Source organism: Zalophus californianus, unplaced genomic scaffold, assembly GCF_009762305.2.
Source record: "Zalophus californianus isolate mZalCal1 unplaced genomic scaffold, mZalCal1.pri.v2 scaffold_49_ctg1, whole genome shotgun sequence".
NCBI lineage: Eukaryota > Metazoa > Chordata > Mammalia > Carnivora > Otariidae > Zalophus > Zalophus californianus.
This window is the reverse complement of record NW_023365547.1, coordinates 3,274-27,106: the sequence shown is the minus strand read 5'-3', so window position 1 is coordinate 27,106 and position 23,833 is coordinate 3,274. Positions and strand designations below refer to the sequence as shown.

At 36.8% G+C, this 23,833-nt stretch overlaps 1 long non-coding RNA gene across 2 annotated transcripts; it reads left to right on the top strand.

Moving 5' to 3' along the window:
* The first annotated feature begins 269 nt into the window (after positions 1–269).
* LOC113921536 lies at positions 270–7,467 on the top strand. Of its 2 annotated transcripts, none has more exons than XR_004819895.1 (3): positions 270–386; positions 7,029–7,158; positions 7,432–7,467. It is a non-coding gene; the product is annotated as an uncharacterized LOC113921536 (long non-coding RNA). The 2 variants fall into 2 exon arrangements; XR_004819894.1 differs by lacking the exon at positions 270–386 and adding an exon at positions 6,497–6,927.
* Positions 7,468–23,833: the final 16,366 nt, after the last annotated feature.

Here is a 23,833-nt window from a genome sequence, read left to right as displayed (position 1 = left end):
CTAAAGTATTTTCATTAAACCTGGTACTGATGATTCATGGCTTACATCAGATGCTGAAGACTTAAATTTTGGTATCCAGGTAAAGTACTCTCTTGTGCAATTTGTTTTCCTGCTCTGAATTTAGTTTGTATATTATTTACTCTTAAAATTTAGCAGTGGCCTACCTATCATCATTTTATGTTTGTGATGGAAAGTTGGTCATAACAAACCATTTTGTAGAAATATGATGAGTTGAATTTTTTTTTTTTTTTTACTCTGGTAAATACTGAAGGTGGAGGCTGAAGAAAATGGGCTGGAAAGTGCATAATGACAGGATAATTATATTGGGAAAAGCTTCTCCATAATGGAGGAAATAAGATACTTGGTCAAGGATAACGATTCTTACTGTGAGTTTTAAATAATCTTAACATGACTTTTCTTTCTTTCTTTCGTTCTTGCTTTCTTAATATAACGTTTATACTGATAAAATGAAATCTTCAGTGGATTCAATTATTGCGGAGATTTTTTTTCTTGGACATTTTTTACCTTGGTAACATATATTACAAAAAACTTTTTTTCTATTTCTATCCTTTGTTCTACATTTAGACTAAAATAATATTAGAAATTGTGGAAATTCAGAAATTTAAATTGTTTCTCAAAATTTATATTGCAAAGGTATTCCACTGTTTTCAAATAATTCCATTAAGAGTATAGTTAAAACTTTATCTAAGTGAAGAATGTATGTTTTGCCTAAAATAATAATCAGCTCTGGAAGCAGAGGCTCTTCATACCCATATGGTAAATGTCCAATTTCAGAAATCTTTTATAGTATAGTTTTTAAAAATATTACTCAATCTTTGTATCAGATTCTAAAATTTAAAATTTCATTCTTATTTAAATATTATTCATTTTAAAGCTCCTGCATCAGTATAAGCTACTGGATGTTAGGAAACGTAATTGTGCATCTCCTAGAACACCTAGGATAAAGTCTTGCTTGGAAGAAGCCATTTAATATTTTCTGAATGTGAATAAATGAGCAGACAGATGGAATTCTGTATAATGGAATGTTATAAGTAATGTGCATAATGTGTCATAATTAAAGATGAATTTTTAAAAATATGGCTCAAATTTATATTCCTTTTTTATTTTTTATTATTTTTTTAAAGATTTTATTTATTTATTTATTTATTTATTTATTTATTTGAGAGAGAGAGAGAGAGAGAGAAACAGCGTGAGAGGGGAGAGGGCCAGAGGGAGAAGCAGGCTCCCCGCTGAGCGGGTGCCCGATGTGGGACTCAGTCCCAGGACTCTGGGATCATGACCTGAGCCGAAGGCAGTCACTTAACCAACTGAGCCACCAGGCGCCCTCCTTTTTTTTTTTTTTTTTTAAGATTTATTTGAGAGAGGGAGAATGAGACAGCACATGAAAGGGGGGAGGGTCAGAGCCAGCAGACCCCCACTGAGCAGGGGCCCGATGCGGGACTCTTTCCCGGGACTCCAGGATCATGACCTGAGCCGAAGGCAGTTGCTTAACCAACCGAGCCACCCAGGCACCCTATATTCCTTTTTTATGTTTAAGATTTATAAGTGCAAATGAATTATGTTGAGGAAATAAATAAGAAAAAAGGTTACAGTATATTATTTAGTATCCTCTAATTGTGAGCTCAGAATTTTGGTTTTTTTTTAAGATTTTATTTATTTATCTGAGAGAGAGAGGAGAGAAACAGCATGAGAGGTGAGAGAGTCAAAGGGAGAAACAGACTCCCCACAGAGCCAGGAGCGCGATGTGGGACTTGATACCAGGACTCCGGGATCATGACCCGAGCCAAAGGCAGACGCTTAATTGACTGAGCCACCAAGGTGCCCAGAATTTTAGATAAAAATTCCTCAACTTTTTAACCCCATCTGTGTCCCATTAGATATATGCTTTCAAGGTGTACATTTCTCCTTAGAATTCTCATTACCAATTCTTTCTCCATGTGGAAAGTTCATGTGTTAGAATCATTTTTTTTCTATTTTTTTCTCTCTGTAGTAATAATTTATAGCTTTCAGGTACTGATAGATGACCACTAATTGAACAATTTACAGTGAAAAAATTAAATTCTTTACTACAGTATTTATAAACAAATAATTGCAGAGTGAGAAAAATCAGTATTATTAGGGATACTATGAACGAAATCCTCTGTTTTAGATATATTTATAATATATGTAATGTATATATTTACAACATATATGTAACGTATATTTATAACATGTAATTGAAAAAATTTGAGACTTCTGTTTATAGTATATCCATAATCATACTTACATATACTGAAAAATATTTTTTCCACTTACCTTTTTTACTTACATTTTTCCTTTTCTTCCTTGTCTTAAGCTTGTGCTTGATTGATTGGTCCTGTCTTATGTTTTTCCTTTTCTCTTCTTTTCCCAATGCTTTTTTTTTTTAATGACTTATCCTTACCCTAATTTTTCCTTGCAGAAAACATTTTAGTCTGTTCTTTCAGTCCATCTCTTTCTGTCTCCCTTGTCAACATATTTGGTTATGGCTTTCTATTGTTTCTATGTGGTTTTCATTCATGAATCATTGCCCCACAAGATTTATTATTATTCTTTTCCTCTTGAAGGAGCTGAATTTAAACAATCATTTGTCTTTAGCATTTTGACAAAAGCAATTTAAACTGTTTGCAATTCCAACTTACCTAAATAAGATACTACTGAAAACTAAATTTTAATATTTTCTCCTGTAAGAGATATTCATGGAAATATAAATCATGGAAACACATTTTTAAATATAATAATTAAATCTTAATGTTTGTTTTTTTCAATAATAATTTCAATTACCTAGGAATAAATTTTTATTTTAGATTACTTTGGTAAAGAAAGTATTTAAATTTTTTTAAAATTTAAATTCAATTTAATTTATATATACTGACTGTATTATTAGTTTCAGTGGTAGAATTCAGTGATTCATCAGTTGCAGTGCTCATTAATTCAAGCACCTCCTTAATGCCCATCACCCAGTTATTCTCCCCCCGCCTACCTCCCCTCTAGCAACCCTCTGTTTCTTCCCTATAGTTAAGAGTCTCTTAGGATCTGCCTCCCTCTGTTTTCGTCTTTTTTTTTTTTCCCTTCCTTTCCCCTATGTTCATCTGTTTTGTTCCTTAAATTCCACATATGAGTGAAATCATGGTATTTGTCTTTATCTGACTGAGTTATTTCAGTTAGCATAATACCCTCTAGCTCCATTTACGTCATTGCAAATGGCAAGATTTCATTTTTTTGATGGCTGAGTAATATTCCAGTGTGTGTGTGCGCGCGCATACACATCTTCTTTATCCATTCATCTGTCAGTGGACATCTGGGTTCTTTCTGTAGTTTGGCTATTGTGGACATTGCTGCTATAAACATTGGGGTGCAGGTGCCCCTTCAGATCACTATGTTTGGATCCTTTGGATAAATACCTAGTAGTGCAATTGCTGGGTTGTAGGGTAGCTTTATTTTGAACTTTTTGAGGAAGAATTTATATAATAATCAGTTAGGGGTAAGGAAAATAACATTTTGGGACTAGCTATTAAATCTTTCATAATCCTCATCCATGAGAAAATATAGGCTTAGTAAATGGGAGAACTGAGATTTGAATCTACATTTGAATGATTCCAAAACCTGTGTTCTCTGTGTAGTGGTGCACATTTGATAATGGTGAATATTATAATTATTTATCAAATGTGATACTTGTAATCCTTAAAACTATTAATTTTTTATGAAGAACTGGAAGAAAATTTCATCCTTACATTTAAGTTTAATAAAGTGTAATATCTTATATTTAATTTAGCAAAACCTGTGTTTATAGATAATGCAAAGTGAAATCTGTTTTAGGCCTTAATCAGATTTATTATGAATTTTGAATTTTTGGCCATTGTCTTTCTTGTGGTTTCTTTCTTTTTTTAAGATTTTATATATTTTTTTTGTGAGAGAGAGAGTGTGAGTGCACGAGCAAGGGGAGGTGCTGAGGAGGGAGCTTGATGCAGGACTCAATCCCAGGACCCTGGGATCATGACCTGACCTAAAGGCAGACACTTATCATCTGAGCCACCCAGGTGCCCTTTCTTGTGGTTTCTGATTTAACTTACTGTGTGGTATAATCTTGGTAGGTTTTAGATCTTTTTGAGAATAAAGAGAGGAAATAAGTAAACATTTAGCCTTTTCATTAATTAAAACTGAAATTTCTGATTATGTAAGTGAGGTTCTTAATCTTTATCCAATGAATGAAATAAATTTTAAGCTGCAACACTCTTAAAGAAAAAATATAAAATTTTGTTTCTGGATTGTGATTTATTTATTTTTAAATGTATCTGCATTTAATAGATACATAGACACACATCAAATGAATGAACTCACAATTTATAGTTTTTTCTAATATGAACTATTTGTCATTGTAGAATCATAAGGAAGGAAAGGTTGCCAACAGAGTATACAGAATTATTTCTGGAAGATGATTTTTACTTTTTCAAATATCTCCAATAGTGGATACATTTTATATTATTCTCAGGAAACTTTAGTATTCATAGTTGTTAATTTTTGTTTTAGATTTAAAAAATTTTAAGTAATCTCTATACCCAACATGGGGCTTGAACTCACAACGCTGAGATCAAGAGTCACACACTCTTCCGACTGAGCCAGCCAGGCGCCCCCGTAGTTGTTAAATTTAACACGTGAATTCTTTCATATCTGAAACTCAGAAATACTGGTGATTTGATTTTTTTCTCCCTTTTTCTTTCCTCATGTGAAATTGGGTCCTGCTTGATAATCATACATGTTTTTGGAGACTTTAATACCTTCAACTTGGATGATCTTGATTATTAATTTTTTAATACTAGATTCTTTCTCCAGTCTTTAACTACCATCCTATATTCATAGATAGGAAATTAGAGCTATCAGTATGCTGTTCACAGTGGAATAAGAAAATCATGTGAATTTTAAAATAGGGTTTTATATTTTTCTCGTACATCATACTAGTACTTAAAAATGCCTCAAAATTCTATAATCCATAAGTATTTCTGTTGTTCAATTTAAATCTTTTAAAATTAATTTTTAGAGAAGTATTCTTATAAATTTTGAATTGGTGTTTTGCAATTAAATCTTTTTATTAATCTTAAAAATGGTATTCATTACAGAAATGAATACTTGCCTATATATATATTTTTTTTTCCTAAAGATTTATTTCAGAGAGAGAGGAGAGAGAGTGGGGGGGGGGAGGTGCCGAGGGAGAGAAAAAGAGAGGGAGAGAAGCAGACTCCCCACTGAGCATGGAGCCTGATTTTGGGACTCAATCTGACAAACCTGAGATCATGACCTGAGCCCAAATCAAGAGTCAGATGCTTAATCAGCTGAGCCACCCAGGTGCCCACTAACTTGCCTATATTAAGAAAAGTCTATTTTCTATCCTGAAACTAATGTTGAAGTATATAAATGAAATATTGAATCCCATGGTTTTTTTCCCCGTTTTTATGTTTGTTCTGAAAATTTCAGAGTTTTGTGTAGGTTTACATTAATTATATCAGGTTAGTATATTTTAGAGATATTTATGTTTTTTTAACATCGTGGTTTTTTATCATTTTTTCCTACTCCAAATCTACTTGTCTAAAACTTTCTCCTTAAGTCTCCTGGGTGCTTCAAAGTTGTTATGTCCCAGATTGAAGACATTGCTTCTGACCCTTTCCTCTTCCCTGACTTTGTAATCTGCCTTGTCATTTGTTTTCCCCATCCTAGTATATTGTACCACTGAAACACTGAAGCAGGAAAAATCCTGGACTCCAAACTTCCCTGAAATTACTACATCCAGGGGCACCTGGGTGGCTCACTCGGTTAAGCATCCGACTGTTGATATTGGCTCAGGTTATGATCTCAGGGTCCTGGTATCAAGCCCTGTGTCAGGCTCCATACTGAGTAGGGAGTCGGCTTGAGGATTCTCTTTCTTCCTGTCCTCTGCCCCTCCCCGTGCACACACACACACACTCTCTCTCTCTCAAAATAAGTAAATCTTTAAAAAAAAAAATCACCACATCCCTACCTCTGAAACCAGTAATACATTATATGTGAATTAATTGAATTTAAATTAGAAAAAGGGACGCCTGGGAGGCTCCCTTCGTTAAGGGGGCCTTCAGCTCAGATCATGATCCGGGGGTCCTGGGATCGAGTCCCAAGTTGGGCTCCTTGCTCAGCGGGAAGCCTGCTTCTCTCTCTGCCTGACACTCCTGCCCTGTGCTTTCTCTCTGAGAAATAAATAAAAAATCTTAAAAAAAAAATAAAAAAAAAAATCACCACATTCAGTATTTTGTCCCTGCTTACCATTTTTCATATCTTATTATAATTCACTCTCTCACATAGTTTTGAAATACTCTTCTGGTTTTGGTTCCTTTATGTGCATCTTCACGTTGCTGTCAGACCTTTCTAAAATATTTCTGATGATGTAACTCTCTGCTTATTTAGTGGATCCCCATTACATGAAGGAGAAAGTTCATATTCTAGCATGACACTTGCCTTTTTTGGTTCAGTCCTGATTTTCCAATTATCTCTCTCTATCCCATTCCCAAGAATTGTGTTCCAGTTTTGCCACATTCTGGAGCTGTCATCACTTACTGTGTTATTTCATACTTCATCCTTTCGCTCATTCTGCCTTTTCTAGAATGTCCTTCGCACACTTCTTGTGCACCTTGTCTGTCTTTCAATATACAGCCCTGTCTGCAGCATTTCCTGAGCTTCCCATATGCATCTCTTTTCTCCTTTGTGCCTTCACTGTGCTTTATTCACTTCACCTGTAGAACTAGTAAATGATACTCTTCTGTTCTTAATTGTCGTTGTCCGTCTCTAGCCTGCTAGCATACAGGGCAGTCTCTGTCGTTTGTATTTCCAGCTTCTCCCAGGAGAGTGCCTATGACTTGACAGGTACGGTATGTATTTGTCATTCTGAGTGAGTGAGTGAGTGAACAAGTGAATTAATGTGATGTTTTCTGAAGTTGGGTTTTTGTTTTGTGTTGTTTTTATAGGAAGGAGAGGTGCAGCCGGCAATTGGAAAACAGGACGATGGTATTAGTATTACTGAAAGTGCTCCACAAGAGCAAACAGTTAATGACAATCTGACTTCTGCTGATAGAGCATACAAAAGTAATAGTAGTGGTAAGTTAGTAAACATCTATGAATTTTTTCCTATGTTCAAATGCTAGTATAAAAAAATCTGAAAGTATGTAGATCCAGATATATTATGCATTTCATTAACATATTTTTCTTTTGCTGTCTTTCTTTTTAAGTGTCCCGACTACTATTTTTTCCTGAAAATAATTCAACACCTGAAAATCTTTACTGCTATTAATTTTATTGAAATATTCAAGAGTGGGGATAAGCTTGTATATATGATAATGTTTCATTAATGTATCTGACTGTACTTTATAGTTACGATGTCAGCATTAGGATTAGGAGAAGGGAAGATGGAGAATCACCTTGGGATTGTGAGGTACTGTTTTCTTCTTATTTTAAAATATAAGCATTGTGGGGCACCTGGGTGGCTCAGTCAGTTAAGCGTCTGCCTTCGGCTCAGGTCATGATCCCAGGGTCCTGGGATCGAGCCCACATCGGGCTTCCTGCTCAGCGGGAAGCCTGCTTCTCCCTCTCCCACTCCCCCTGCTTGTGTTCCCTCTCTTCCTGTCTCTCTCTCTGTCAAATAAATAAAATCTTAAAAAATATATAAACATTGAATGATGTTAAAGCATAAAAGGGATGCTTAGCCTCTACTCTGTCATCTCTGCATTTGCCCATAAAAACTATTTGCTTATGCTTTTTACCTGTAATTGATAAAATAATTATGTGCTAAGTATAATAATACAGCATAATACAGTTCTGCTATTTTGCAAGCTTAACTTAATGAAAACTGTGTAGTATTATTTCAGAAAACCGAGGCTCAGGAGTGATAAGGAAGTAGTTTGGGTTTTGAAATTAAGTTATTTAAAAAACTAAAGAATTACTCCAGGCCAGCCTATGGCCGGATGTGATTCTGTGGTGTATATGGATGTGCAAAATTCCTAATGAGATCTAGAAAGTTTGGATTATAGTTTTTTTACAACTTGGAACTTGAAAAGCTAATGCCTGGGACTTGAAAGTTTTTTTATATATATTATATATTATATATATATTATTTTTTTTTTTTTTTTTTTTAAGATTTTCTTTATTTGAGAGAGAGTGAGTGAGCAGGAGAGAGAGGGAGAGACAATCTGAAGCAGACTCCACTCTGGGCACAGAGCCCTACTGATACCAAGAGTTGGATACTCAACTGACTGAGCCATCCGGGCCCTGAAAGTATTATATTTGGATTGTTAAGTGGATTTACAAGGAGCTTTGGGATTATAATAACAATTTGGTTTAGTGATGTTTTATTTATTTATTTTTAAAAAAGATTTTATTTATTTGAGAGAGAGAGAGAAAGAGAGCATGAGCTAGGGGAGGTGCGGAGGGAGAGGGAGAAGCAGCCTCCCCATTGAGCACATGGGGCTAGATCCCAGAACCAACTGATACTGGATCTGATCCAGAACCAACTGATGCCTGATAAACTCAGGCATCCCTGGTTTAGTGATGTTTTAATAGGTAAAAGCCATTTTGGGTAGTTACAATAGTATGCATTAAGTATCTTTGTGGCAGCCATACTTGTAGTAACATAAGTATAAAGTAATTCATAACCTCTTTTAAGGTGACAGATCATGGAAGGAGGTAAAAAGGGCCTGACCTCTTAGCACAGGGAGGTGCTACACAATGGTGCAAGCACCGTGTTTGAAGTCAAAAGATATGCTAGTATCCTGGTTCTGTCACTTGGTAGCTGTGGGATCCCAGAAAAACTTGTTTAACCTGTCTGAATGTCAGAGACCTCATTCATAAAAATGGTACTAATACCTACCTCTCAGGTATGTGTAATGAACAAATGTGGTAACAAATGTGAAAACACTTTGTATACTGTAAAGGCTGCTAGAGAAATACAGGACAAAAATGATCACAGCAGTATTTAGTGGTTTATTAAACACTGAGGACACTTTTTTTAAATGTGAAGATTTCTGAAGGACAATAATAAAATAAATGGCAGTAGTGTCAAGAAAAGAATGGCAAAGTTAGAACGGCAGGTGGATTTCTAATTGGGATATGTTAAGTTTCAGTGACATTGTATAGTATACAGCTGACCCTTGAACAGGATGAGTTTGAATTGTGGTCCACTTACACAGACTTTTTTGATACAGTACAGTACTGTTAATCTTTTTCCTTATGATTTTCTTTACCTTTTCTTTATATTGTAAGAATCCAGTATATATACATACAACAAACAAAATGTGTTAATTGACGTTACATTATTGGTAAGGTCAGCATTAGGTTATAATTTACTCTGACCTTCCATGCTCACTTTACAGAGTCCAGGGCCAAATGAGGATTAAGACGTAGATTAGATCTAGAGAGCAGATACGAGGTCTTCTTTGAATGTTTTGGTTTTAATTTACATTTTTCCTATTTTAAGTCTAATTGCGTTTAAAGTAGGAAGTTCAATAGGAGATTAGTAGTTAAGTTTTTGGGGAATCAAAAGTTAGATGTGGATTTTTGACTGCACGGCTGTGAACCCGCATTGTGTAAGGGTCGACAGTATAGTGACTTGGTACTTGAGACCTTCTCAGTGAGATGATTTTATTTTTTTTTAGAGAGAGAGAGAGCGTGTGAGAGGGGTGGGGGGGGCAGAAGAAGAGGGAGAGAGAGAATCCCAAGTAGGCTCATGCTCAGCACGGAGCCCGACATGGGGCTTGATCTCATGACCCTGAGATCGTGAACTGAGCTGAAATCAAGAGTTGACACTTAACTGACTCTGCCACACAGGCACCCCCTCAGTGAGATTTTATATGTTTGACCTTAAATACATTTCTGTTATTGAATATCAGCTATGTACCGGCTGTATAAGTTGAGGGGTTAGGCTGTAGTGGTAGGAGCAGAAAAAATAAGGAAACAACAATCCATTGTAAGTTACTATAAGCGCTTTGTATAAAGAAAATGGAAATGTTAGGTTAGGGAATTTGGGGGGGAGTTTGTCATTAGGATGGGGATGAGAATGGGAGTGGAATTTGTTAGTCAGAAAGATCTCTCTGAATGTGGCAAGAGCTGCCAAGTGGCGGATGAGAAGACCGGTCGTGCGAAGGTCTTGGAGAGGGACATTCTAGACAGAGAGAACCATGGATCACATCTATTATCATTTCACTCTTATGTCTTGGAATGACCAGGAAGCAGGAAGATCCACCCCATTGTCATAATCATTGTTGTTACTGTTGGGTGAGAGAAAGAAAATGTGCATACTAAAATAAGTGCCTGGTACATTTTAGGTAATTAATAAATAAATGTTCTTATTCTTCCCTTAGGAAAGCTTATACTTTTGAAGGTTTCATACCTGTATCTAAAATTTTGCTATTATTTAAATATAATTTCAAGAAAAGTTTTTCTTCTACTTTGCCATTTCATTCAACCATTTTTCCTATCAATAAAAATTCCAAGCCTTTGTTTATCTAAATGAAGCAGCAGCTACCACAGTGTTCTGTTTATACTCAAGATGATATACTCCAAGGTTTCTCATCATGTCCAGTATCTTCTTCTTTGAGCACTGAAAACGTTTCTGCCGTCAGGAAGAGTTTAAATTTGTAGCAAATATACTTATTAAAGAATTTGTTTAAATACATCTTTTTAATGTCCTTTTATTTTGGTGGGGAATGCAAAGGAGAGTTAGGTGTTTTGTTAGTTCCTGTTGAAAGGTACATACAAATCAGTCTTCTGTCTATGAAAGTATTTACTCTGGCCTTCCATGTTGGTTTACAGAGTCAGCAAATGGAGATTAAAAGGTACCCTTAATCTAGGAAGCATATATGAGGTTTTGAGATGTTTTGGTTTTCAATACATGCTTTTCTTATTTGTAAGTCTGATTGCTGTTAACGTCGGAAATTCAGATATTTTCTTAGAAAAGGATTCGGAAGTCTTTATGCAGCTCATTTTTGATGTTAATTTTAACAGAGTATTCCTGAGAGTCTTCCAAAGAAAGACGTTAAACGTTTATCTGGAGCTGCGGATCAGAAGGGACCACGTATATTAAATGAAGAAGTAGAAGGTAAGAATTGTATTTTATTAAAAAGTCACTTGATAGAATGTTAATTTAAAATGGGAATAGTGATATGTTCTAATATCCAAAGAAAATCACCTATTAAACGCATAGAAAGGAGAAAGATGTGAAAAGGAGATAAATTGATATCTTATCAGGTGTCAGCAACAGATTAAATTGAGAGTGCCACTGCAGGAACTAAATTACTGGTTCCATTTCAAGGTATTCTAAGACCTAAGGAACATCAGGAAATAAGAGGAAAAGAGCAAAAGAAGGAATGATGAGAAAGGCGGAGAGTACCGGGAGTAAATGAAGGGCAAAGGCAGCTCTTTATAGTGGAAGGTGGTAACATAAAATAATTCTTTAGAAGGAAGAGCAGAGTATTTGAAATGCAGGAAAAATATCAAGTGAGCTTCCAGTACCAAAGTTTGTCAGAGTAGTATGCCAAAATTTTTCCACTCTTCCTGATTTCCTCACTGTTGGGAAGACATTAAGGACCGGCGTAGCTGATTATGCAGAGCTATGTCCTAGTCGGCTATAAATGTATATATCTTAATGTCATACAAAATGGTGGCACTTCATAAGATAGTATCATCTAGTGCAAAATAAGAGAATTGGAAGGAAGAAGAGAGCAGGGTCAGTTAGGGGGAGATCAAGGAAGCTTTCGCCCTGATAAAAAGTCCATTAGAAAGTTTATGACTTTTTTTTTTTAATTTTATTTATTTATTTGACACAGAGAGAGAGACAGCGAGAGAGGGAACACAGGCGGGGGGGTGGGAGAGGGAGAAGCAGGCTTCCCGCCAAGCAGGGAGCCCAATGTGGGGCTCGATCCCAGGACCCCGAGACCATGACCTGAGCTGAAGGCAGACGCTTAACAACTGAGCCACCCAGGCACCCCGAAAGTTTATGACTTTTAATACATTTTAGTTTTGGAGAATCGATAGGAACGTGAGGCTTTTTCTAGAAGGTTAAGTTAAGGTAAAGGAATGTGGCAGCAGACTCCGTATGGACCAGAATTTCTCAAATTGTAGTGAATCATCCGAGACCTTGTTAAAAATGCACATTGTGAGCAGCAGGTCTGGGATTCTGCATTCTGACCTCTCAGGTGATGCCAGTGTTGGTGGTCCTTGGGTCATGCGCTCCGTACGTAGCAAGGATGTAGACTTCCCTATAGAGAAATCTGGAAGGGCCACTGGATAGTTCAAGACATAATAGGATCAAGGAAGAGCATGACTTTGTTTTTATTGCTGAGCATGTTTTTAGCTAGAGGGGAGCAAGGAGATGGAGAAAGAGAGGTTATAGATGTAAGATACTGCTGCCAAACAAGAGGAAAGAAGTGGTGGAGATAATCCATAATCAAAGGGATGTAAAAGCAGAACAGTCAAGACCATAGATCCAGAAATTACTTTTTTTAAAGACTTTATTTATCTTAAGAGAGAGAGAGAGCGCAACCAGGGCGAGGGGCAACGGGAGAGGGAGAGAGTATCCTTAAGCAGACTCCCTGCTGAGCCTGGAGCCCGATGCGGGGCTCAGTCCCAGGACCCCGACATCATGACCTGAGCTGAAATCAAGAGCCAAGACACCCAACTGACTGTGCCACCCAGGCGCCCCCAGAAATTACTTTTGAAGAAGGTGGATAGTGAAGGGAAGGAGGGAAGAAAGAAAGGCGTGGTAGCTAGGAAATTTTGGAGTTGATGAGGAAACTTGAGAGAATTCACCTTAGATGGCTTGAGTGTATTTGCACTAAAGCAGATTAAATTACAGCTGCTCCACAAAGAATACTGAAAGCAGATGGAATGCTAAACTTGGGGTGAAACAGCCACTCATTCATCCTCCTCAGATCTATGGGACATCAAAGATCTATGTTGTATTGGTATTCATTATTCAAATGAGATTAATTTGAATATGGAAGCTTTGGCTGTTTTTCTTTTTTAAGAGAGCTAATTTTTTGATATGATAGCTGTTTCAAAAAAACCTTTTAAAGACTAACATGATCTACCAAATCAAACTAATTTTGGAAACAAAAGAGATTATCACGTTCATTCCCTAAATGCTAAAATTGTTATTATCAGTAAGCATGACACTGATTTTGAAATACAAAAGATTTTCAGTATCTAAAAATTCTGTGGCGATTAAGTTGTTTTTTTTTCCATTTTGGTAATCCTATTTCCATACTGAAAGCTTATTATACATTATTTCCTTTTTTCCCCCAAGATTTTATTTCTTTGAGAGAGAGAATGAGAGAGAGAGAGAGTATGAGAGGGGGGAGGGTCAGAGGGAGAAGCAGACTCCCCGCTGAGCGGGGAGCCCGATGCGGGACTCGATCCCAGGACTCTGGGATCATGACCTGAGCCGAAGGCAGCCGTTTAACTGACTGAGCCACCCAGGCACCTCCCTTTATTATTTTTAATGAATAAATGGAATACTGGTTTTAAGGAGCACTATATTATTTAAAAATAATATGTGGAAAGTCAGTTTTCATTCTACTAAGATACTCAGTCTATTGATTAACCACATCTAATGTGTGCTCTACTTAATGTACCAGTTAATTCCATGCCTTTTATCAGTCATGTGATCAGGTCTGTACTCATAAATCGTACAATATTTTTTTCACCCCTGTAGTTTTAGGTTCTTTCTTTACTTGTAGAATTAACACTGTGTTTTCAAAAGATTTTCAATGATCTCCTAGAGTAGTGAGTACAGGCAAGAAATGCAAAGTTATTTACCTCTGCAAGTGACTTGTTTGCTGTTACTTCTTCCCGAGCTTGGTAGATCCAAGAAGGAGGACTTCTAAAATACCTACAGGCTCCTGTAACAAAGGAAGATCTGAAACAAAAATTAGAAATACAAGCAACTTAAAACAGTTCATGTGGATTGTTTCTCTTCTCACTTGATGCCTTTTATAAAGTAGTGAGCAAAGTTAGTTCTCTAGGGACCCACGATTGTGTGCTTATTCATTTAATACAGATTTATTCTGTACTGTGCCCTGATAATTTTATATCCTCAATAGTTCTGGACCCATTCTGTCAGTTCAGGTGTACTTCATCTTTATTTTGCAGTACTGCCTTGTAATTCATCTCCCATCTTGTGTGACAGTGCCCCTCAAATTCATCCCTCTCCACGGCATTTAGAGTGATCTGTCTCAAATGTCAATATGACTAGGAACCACTGTTGAAAATATATTTGTGTCCAGGTATCTTAAACTTACATATAAAGCTTTCATAACCTTGACTTCTGCCAAACTCTCTAGCCCTTTCTGCCGTCTGCCCTTTTCTCTGGCATTCTGAACTGCTGGTGATGTCTTCCTCTTAGATCCCTGTATTACCCTGTTGTGTGCTTCTCTCCCTTTTAGACAAATATTTACCCTGTCGTGTGCTTCTCTCCCTTGTCTTCCTACAGCCTTGCATACTCTCCCTGTTTTCCTCCCTCTAATCCCTTTGAATCTGGCTGACCTCACTGTTTTCAATTTCGGTTCAGGCATTATGTCCAGAAAAACCATTCCTGACACCTTTTATCTACGTGCTTCTTGAAACCTGGGTGCCTAGCACTTACTGGGAACTCAGTAAATAATTACTGAGTAAAATGAAGACAGTTTACATAGAGATGACTTAAGAGATTGCCCCATACAGGGGCACCTGTGTGGCTCAGTCGGTTGAGCGTCCAACTCTTGATTTCGGCTCAGGTCATGAGCTCAGAGTTGTGAGATCGAGCCCCGTGTGTGGCTCAGTGCTGGGCTTGGAGCCCGGTCAAGATTCTCTCTCTCTCTCTCTCTCTGCTCCTCCCCCTGTCTAAAAAAAAGAGAGAGAGAGAGAGAGAGAGAGAGAGAGAGAGAGAGATTGTCCCATACAGTCCAGGAGCCAAAGAAATAGATATAGAAAGAAGTAATTTACAGTTCAGGTGGTGAAGATACACTAGAAAAATCTGTAAAGTACTAAGGTACCCCTGAAGAAAGAGACACCTATTAATCTGGGGAAGACTAGCCATAATCAAGGATGACTTTACATAGCAGTCTGTGTCCTAAAAGATGTGAAGAAATTTATCAAGTAGGAGAGGAAAACATTTCAGGAATGTTTACACTCAGCAGCGACGCACACCCATAGGAAGCTTGTACACTAATAAAGGCATAAAAAATACTAATAATTTTGGAAACCATGAATAATGTTGTAGCTGAGGCTTTGGGTGTTAAGAGGTGCTGTTACAAGGTAAAGAATAGTCTGTTGTGATTTTACATGTTTCTGCTGCATTTTAAAATTTTGTTTCTGAGTGTTTTGTTCATTGATGTGAGGTGGATGAACTTGTGAATGAATCGTTGAGATGTTTGTATGTCTTTAACCTGGTGACATTTAGTATTTCCCAAATGGTTTGTTGAAGTTTCCGATAATTAAAAGTGTTTCTTAAAGTAAATATTCAGCTAAAGATTAAGTTTAATTTGAACTATCAATAGATGAAATGTTATTTTCTGTTTTTAAGAAGGATATAGCTTTTATCTAACCATTCTCAGTAGTCCATTTTAACTAAATATATAGATTTGGCAGGAGAACGAGACTTAGAAAGGACATCAGAGGAAGAGCAAAAAAGACTTGATGAAAGTGAAAATAACCACCTACAGGTATGTAAAAAGTTAAATTTAAATGTAAATTTCCGCTTTTATATTGTTTTTCCTGCTTTAATAACGTAACATAGTTCAAAAGAAATTATCTTTTGAATGGACATATTGAAGTCAATAGATTATAATTTAATATTTAGTTTTTATAAAATTTTACAAGTTACAAACCTTAAACTATTGTTAGAATTTATAGTAACTTATAGCTAAACTTCATCCTTGGAATTGAGAGGAAAAAAAAATTCCTGAACAGTGTTTGCTTCTTCCATTTTTGTCACTTTTTATGTGATAAAGAAGGTAACACCAAATATTGAATCATATGTTTAAACAGTTGAAATTATGAGCAGCGTAATAATGATGACTACTGACTTAGATCCACGTAGAAGGAGTAATTATCCTCAGTGGTTCCAAATGTGCAGTTCTGTATTGCCCATCACTAATGCCAAGATTAAAGATTTATTTTGCCTTGTGATCTCTGTGTAGTTGACTTCAGAGAGTGGGGTCATAAAATCAGCACAATTGCCAACTGCCTAGAATCCCACCTTCCAGGATGGGACCTTTGTAGTTGGGTAATAAACCATAACTCTTTCAGTGATTTCATTTCAGCGTAGGAAATCAGTATTATTAACATTTTTCTTATCCACTCTCAGTGGACATTATATTAGAGCTGGATAGAAGCAGATAATTATAGTGATGTATAACACTATCATAGTATATAATTTGAATTAAGATTTAGGAATTTTCTTTCTGATTGATGTTAATTGATTTTGGCTCCTAATAATTTAAAATTTGCCTATTCTCTAGTTATTAGTCTTTAAAGAAAATCCTCAAATGCACGGTAGGGGCTATGTAAGGTATGGTGAGGTAAAATGTTTTTAAGTTTGTCACATTAAAAATAATGTAATTCATTTTTTGGTAGATGGAACATGGAATGAATTGTTTATTTCCAAAAAACTGACAAAGTTAAGTTGATGGATTTATGTTTTTCTTCTGTCTTAAGCTAGGGCGAGTTATTTTTCGCTTCTTTGTTACAATCCAGTGACTTGGGAGCAGCTTAACATAGATTAAGAAATCTAACAGTTAAATTTTAATTATTTTCTAATTTTTCTTTGTCCATACTTGATTACTTAAGGATAAAGTTATTTTACAAACATGTATCCTGGCAGAAAAGACATCTGAAAATCAAACCAAGCAAATTAATGTTCCACTTTTGCATCTGCAAAAAAAGTCTCGAGAACCAGAGATGAATAAGAACTGTGATAGAGAGGCTCGTGTAGCTGTATTTTCAGAACATCCTCTTGTGCAAAACCATGAGGAACTCTGGATCAAACAAGGCAACTTAGGGTGGAAAAAGAATTTAAAACTCATCACCAGTGAGTTAAAGTGGGAGTTTGGTAAAACTTGTCAAAGACACAAAATTGCTCCTTATCCTAAGGAAGAGTCACTACATGGTAACTTTAAAGAAGGAGCAAACGTAATGGAAATACCTTCTAACTTGACAAATGACAGACTCGATTGTGAGAAAAGGGATACATTTGCAGTGCCTGTCCCTCTAGTATTTCAGGCATTTGCTGAACAAAAACCGCCTAGTCTCAAATATGCTTGGCAGTCATCTTCTGATTTTGCTTTAAGTGAAAATAAATCGGACCGTGAAAATGGTCACAAAGCAGACACTGAGCATGTTTTTAACAAAAATAAGAGTTTTAAAAGTGATACAGAAAATAAAAAAGTAAGGAACCCACTCGCTATGTTTGAAGTGAAAGAAGACCAAGAGCTTGACATGCCAATGGCAAAAAGTATGAACCAAAATAGCACTAATTCTAAATTAGAGATGGGACATATACCTCAGTCTAGTCATTCGGAAAGCCTTTGTGACAAAAGGTTTTCCAGCTCCAATGAGGTGAGACAGATGGCTCAAATAAAAAGGCACAATAGTTCTGCTGTTACAGACACTTACAAGAAGACAAAAGACTTGTTCCGGAAGCCATTCTGTGCAGATAATGACAGTACTAATAACTATAGAAGTATGGAACCCGAAGTAGAAAATGAGAGTTCTTCTCCACCATGTAGTTACGGAACATCAGAAGTATATCTAAAAGAAGAAATACAGCAAGATGTTCAAAAGGTTAAGAACGAGATAGGCATGTTACAGATAGACTTCCTGGATTTGGAAAAAGAGAAAGTTCAACTTCAAAAAGAGGTAAGAGGTTCACTTTGCTGCTGCTCTTTTGTTTTTTTCTCTTTATCAGTTATCTGAGTCATTTTGATTTTCCACTTAGGAGAAGAGATCGTGTATAAAATGGGGTTGTCTAAATACGTGATTGTGTTCGGAAATAGCTTATTTCTGCTATCTAAATGATAGGAGTGCAGGAAAGCATTCTTATGATTTGTTTTCCTTAGGTTTCTCCGTCAGTCTCCCAAGTGGCATGTGAACTTGGGAACGAATTTAGCTATGCACCATGTGACCTCATGAACCCGAGTAACCGTAAAGAAAATTCCTTAAAAAATGCAATTATCGGGGCGCCTGGGTGACTCAGTCGTTAAGCATCTGCCTTCGGCTCAGGTCATGATCCCGGGGTCCTGGGACGGAGCCCCGCATCGGGCTCCCTGCTCATTGGGAAGCCTGCTTCTCCCTCTCCCACTCCCCCTGCTTGTGTTCCATCTCTCTCTGTGTCTCTCTCTGTCAAATAAATAAATAAAATCTTTTAAAAAAAAACTTTAAAAAAATGCAGTTATCTTGGCACGTCTGGGTGGCACAGTCGAGCATCCGACTCTTGGTTTTGGCTTGGGTTTTGATCTCAGGTTCGTGAGATTGAGCCCCACGTTTGGCTCTGTGCTCAGTGTGGAGTGTGCTTTAGTTTCTCTCTCCTTCTCCCTCTGCCCTTCCTGCTCATGCTCTCGCTCTCTCTCAAATAAATAAATCTTTAAAAAATATATAATAATCTCTAGTGTTTTGTTTTTTTTTTTAAGTTTTATTTATTTATTTATTTATTTGAGAGAGCGCGCACGTGTGTGCACGAGCATGAGCCGGGGGAGAGGCAGAGGGAGAGAGAAAGGGAGAAGCAGACTCTCTGCTGAGCAGGGAGCCTGACATGGGGCTCCATCCCAGGCCCCTGGGATCATGACCTGAGCTGAAGGCAGACGCTTAACCGCTGAGCCATCCAGGTGCCCCATCTCTAGGGTTTTTATTTTTTACCTATTGGCTTAAATATAAACTGCGTTTCCATAAACAATAAAATGGGAAAGAAGCAATGACTAAGAGAAAAGATATAAACAAATATTTCAGCTAAACCTATTTATTGTTTCAGTATGTGCAATCTTTTCTGCTTTGTACTCTTGGAACTTAGAATTCCAACAGGACCACGTTGAGATATTTTTAATAACAAACATTTGGATTATCACTTTCTTCCTCCACATTTTTTAAAAACAGACTCTTTTTTTAAGATTTATTTATTTATTGAGAGAGCATAAGCCAAGGGGAGGGCTAAAGGGAGAGAGGGAGAGACAGAGAGAGGTAGGTAGACTCCCCACTGAGCATGGAGCCTGATGCGGGGCTCAATCCCACAACCTCGAGATCATGAGCTGAGCCAAAATCAAGAGTCAGAGGCCCAACTGACTGAGCCACCCAGGCGCCCCCCTCCACTTTTTTTGGTCACCATTCTCACATGTTTCTGTTGAGTCAGACCTTCATATTATGTTTAATAAAGTATGGTACATTTTGACATGTATGATTTTTATAATGTAGGTAGCAGAAACCTTCAGAAACCTTCAGTATTTAACTCGAAGGGAGAAAATGGACTTTTGAGGTGAATTGAGTTTTAAAAATAGACAAAAATCTAGAGATATCCTCCTTTAAAAGAAGAAGTAGCTAAGCACCGTGTCCCCAATTAAGATATTAAATTACTGTGCCAGTGTCATACTTTTAATGTATCTGATTAATTTAATGAATGTGTTTGATAACTTACCTGATTCAGCATCAAAGAATTGTATCATCTCTTTCGGTGCCATAAGATGCTAGGTAATGCCACTTTAGGAACTTTGGACCAAATTAACCTTTTTTGGTTTTACTCCCATTTATCAGTGGAAAACAGGATTAAAGTTGATAATTACTTTTATATCCTCTAGCTATAAAATTTTATGGTTTTTGAATGTGGAATTTGGGGAGCATTACTCATTTCCCAAAATTCTACACTAACAGTTTCACTCTGTTCTTTTTGTGTTGTGGTGAACTTTGGTTCATATATTTTAATGAACACTGTCACTTTTTTGATAGCCCTAGGATCCAAATGAAAAAAAATTGTAAAAGGTAGTTGGGGAAAAAATAGCTCAGTGTAGAAAGAGGAAAACTTCTGTTTGTTCCTAGCACCACAATGTCACATCCTTTAAATCTGGCTGTTTTTTGCAAAATCCAGGTGGTAACACAGAAGACACACATTTTGTGTCTTTGTCTTTTTATTTCTTTGTATGCTGGTCAGATGGGGTGGGGTGTGGAATGGTAGGGAGCAAAGTGTGGATATGAATACAAAATTAAGAAAGCCTTTTTTCAAATTTGGGAAAATTCTGCTGTTTTAATTAATTATTTTTTAAAGATTTTATTTATTTCTCAGAGAGACAGAGAGAGAGACAGAGCAGAAGCAGGAGGAGCGGCAGGCAGAGGGAGAAGCAGGCTTCCCGCTGAGCAGGGAGACTGATGCCGGCCTCGATCCCAGGACCCTGGATCAGACCCCAGCCGAAGGCAGACGCTTACCCAGCTGAGCCACCCACGCGTCCCAATTCTGCTGTTTTTATTCAAACAGAAATGAAGCAGAATTTATAAAAATTGCAATTATTTATAATGATAAAGTTAAACAAAATATTTTTATCGATTAAAATTACGACAAACTAAGAGTCAAATGTTATAAATTAATGAAAAAAAGTTCTGGGATGCCTGGGTGGCTCAGTCCTTAAGAGTCTGCCTTCGGCTCAGGTCAGTTGATCTCAGGGTCCTGGGATCGTGTCCCGCATCGGGCTCCCTGCTCAGCGGGGAGCCTGCTTCTCCCTCTGTCTGCACTCCCCTCCCCTGCTTGTGCTCTTTCTCTGATAAATATATAAAATCTGTAAAAAATGTATAATTAATGAAAAAAGTTCTTTTTAATGAATAAAGTAGTAACAATTATCCTTAGTATCAAATTTCCATTAAAGATTAATGAAGAAAAGAAGAGACACCAAAGTAATGGGATGGCAGTATTCGAAAACGTGTGTGTTGTCGCTGCTGCTGCTGCTGGACTAATTCCACAAAGAGAGAGTGGAAAAACTGAAAACCACCTCTTTCCTTTTGGGAGAAAGGAAGATTCTGATGGGTAAGCCTATAGCAATATTTAAATAGTAGGTAATTATTATTTTCCTATAAAACAAATTCTAGTTGGAGCTAACATTCATGATTAACAAATTTTGTATTTTTAGTAGGGCTATTCCGTCCTGGGTGCTAATCCAGAAAAATGCAAATAACGAGATATCATTTTTTGCAGTCTTGTGATAATATTTTATTAAAAAAATAATACCCAAAGTTAGCAAATGTGAGGAAAAAGGCATTCCTATACACTGTTGTTAGATGAAATTGGTAAATCCTTTCTGAACGGTGATTTAGCAGTGTGTTTCAAAAATTTTAAATATGGTGTCCCTTTTTTAAATTTATTTTTTAAAAGATTTTATTTCTTTATTTGACAGAGAGAGACGCAGCGAGAGAGGGAACACAAGCAGGGGGAGTGGGAGAGGGAGAAGCAGGCTTCCGCGGAGCAGGGAGCCCAGTGCAGGGCTCGATCCCAGGACCCTGGGATCATGACCTGAGCCGAAGGCAGACGCTTAACGATGAGCCACGCAGGCGCCCCAGATGCTGTCCCTTTATTCCAACGCTTCATTGCCAGGACTATCCTCTAGGAAAACATGACTGGTGGAAATACACACCACACACACAAACACATTCTAAGGACATTTATTGTACATTATTATATATATAACATGACAGATATGTTGAGGATGTTTATTATAGCATTCTCATATCAAAAAGTTGGAGATAGTCTAAATATCTGTCGATAAGGAAGTAAGTTGTCACCCCTATAAAACAATGTATATGCGACCATTTGAAAAAAGGAGTTTAGGTTGACAGTGTACTGATTGTTTAACAAATATATTTAAAGTTTGATATCATGTCTTATGCAAATTTTTACAATACTTTTAATATCTGCTGAGTTGCAAAGGAAGTTACCTGCTACACTGCCACTGTATCTTATTTCCAACAAAATTGCTAGTTATTAGGTTTTGGGTTTTGGTTCTGTTGAGCTTGAGTGTTCAAATGTTGGACCGTCAAATTGATCTGAATATTACCAAGAGAGTTCGTATGTCAACTTGTCCCATATTCTATATAACATTTGATTTGATGATCCTTGTGCTATAAACCAAGATGTTGCTAATGCAGTGAATCTTTGTAAGGTACCTTGCATGCATGCTATTAACCTTCCTTTTTAAAGAGAATATATTTCTGTATGCACCACACCAGATTTTTCAATAGTGACTTAATATTCTATAATTTACGAAAATTCAGTTTACAGAATAGGAATATTTTTCTGCATTCCAAACCCCTTATACTTACTTACAGAATTTTTTTTTTAATTTAATTTTTTTAAAGATTTTATTTATTTATGTGACAGAGAGAGAGACAGCGAGAGAGGGAACACAAGCAGGGGGAGTGAGAGAGGGAGAAGCAGGCTTCCCACAGAGCAGGGAGCCCGATGTGGGGCTCGATCCCAGAACCCTGAGACCATGACCTGAGCTGAAGGGAGACGCTTAACAACTGAGCCACCCAGGCGCCCCTCTTATAGAAATTTAATATGACTAACTATTTTGGATATATCCTACAGTTTGATGATTTTTATCAAGCATGAAATATTGCTCTTCAAACTTAATTTTCTGTCGTCTTTCTAAGCATGAGAAAAAATGATTATCAGGTTATATAGTGTTATATATATATATAATACATCTAGAAAATTTTTAAGGAGTCTTTTGGTTGTATAATTTTGTTAATTATTTAATGCCTTGGTCTGCCTTTTTTTTTTAAGATTTTATTTATATTAGAGAGAGAGAGTGCGTGGTGAGAGAGAGGGACAAGCGGACTTGGCACTGAGAGCACAGCCCCATGTGGGGCTCGATCGCACAACCGAGAGATCATGACCTGAGCCAAAATCAAGAGGTTTAACCGACTGAGCCACCCAGGATCCCCCTTAGTCTGGCATTTTTTTTAAAAAACATTTAGTGCTATATGTATGTAATTTAAAAAACTATATTATAAAATATATTACAAAAATACTACGTCATCATTGTGTAAGGATTGAACCAAACAAGAAAATTAAATCATCTATGATCTTTCCTCTTAGCTATGAAATCCTTAAAAGAACCATGTACACTCACTGATCCGCATTTACCTCCCATTCACTCTTGAATTCTGTCTAGTAATTTTCACTCCCACTACTCCAGAATTGATTTTACAAAGGTTTCCACTGATTTTCATTTTAATAAATCTAAACATAATTTCTTAGATCTCATTTTATTTAACCTATCAGCAATATTTGACCCAATGGAGAACTCTCTCCTCCAAAATTCTGTCTTCACTGAGCTTCCAGGATCTGACTCACTCCCCTGGTTTTCCCCCTGCCTTCCTAGTCTGTACATCTCAGCCTGATTTGCTGCTTTCTCCTCATCCCCCACCTCTTACTTACACATTGACATCTTCCAGGAATCAGTCCTTGATTTTCCTTCTCTTGACTTTTACTATCTTGTATATTCTAATAATGATCTTCAAGTTTGTATCTCCAGCCCAAATCTCTCTGCGTAATTCCGGACCTACATATTAAACTGCCTATTTGATGTCTCTTTGGGATAGCTCTTGGGTCTTACGAACTTAAGATGTCCAAAATCAAACTACTGATATTCTTTCTTATACCGGCCCTTCTTGTCTTTCCTAATTGAGTTAATGACAATTCTTCCAGTTGCTCTGCCAGAAAACTTGGTATCATCTTTGACTCATGTCTTTTTCTTTTTCATACATGTCACATCTA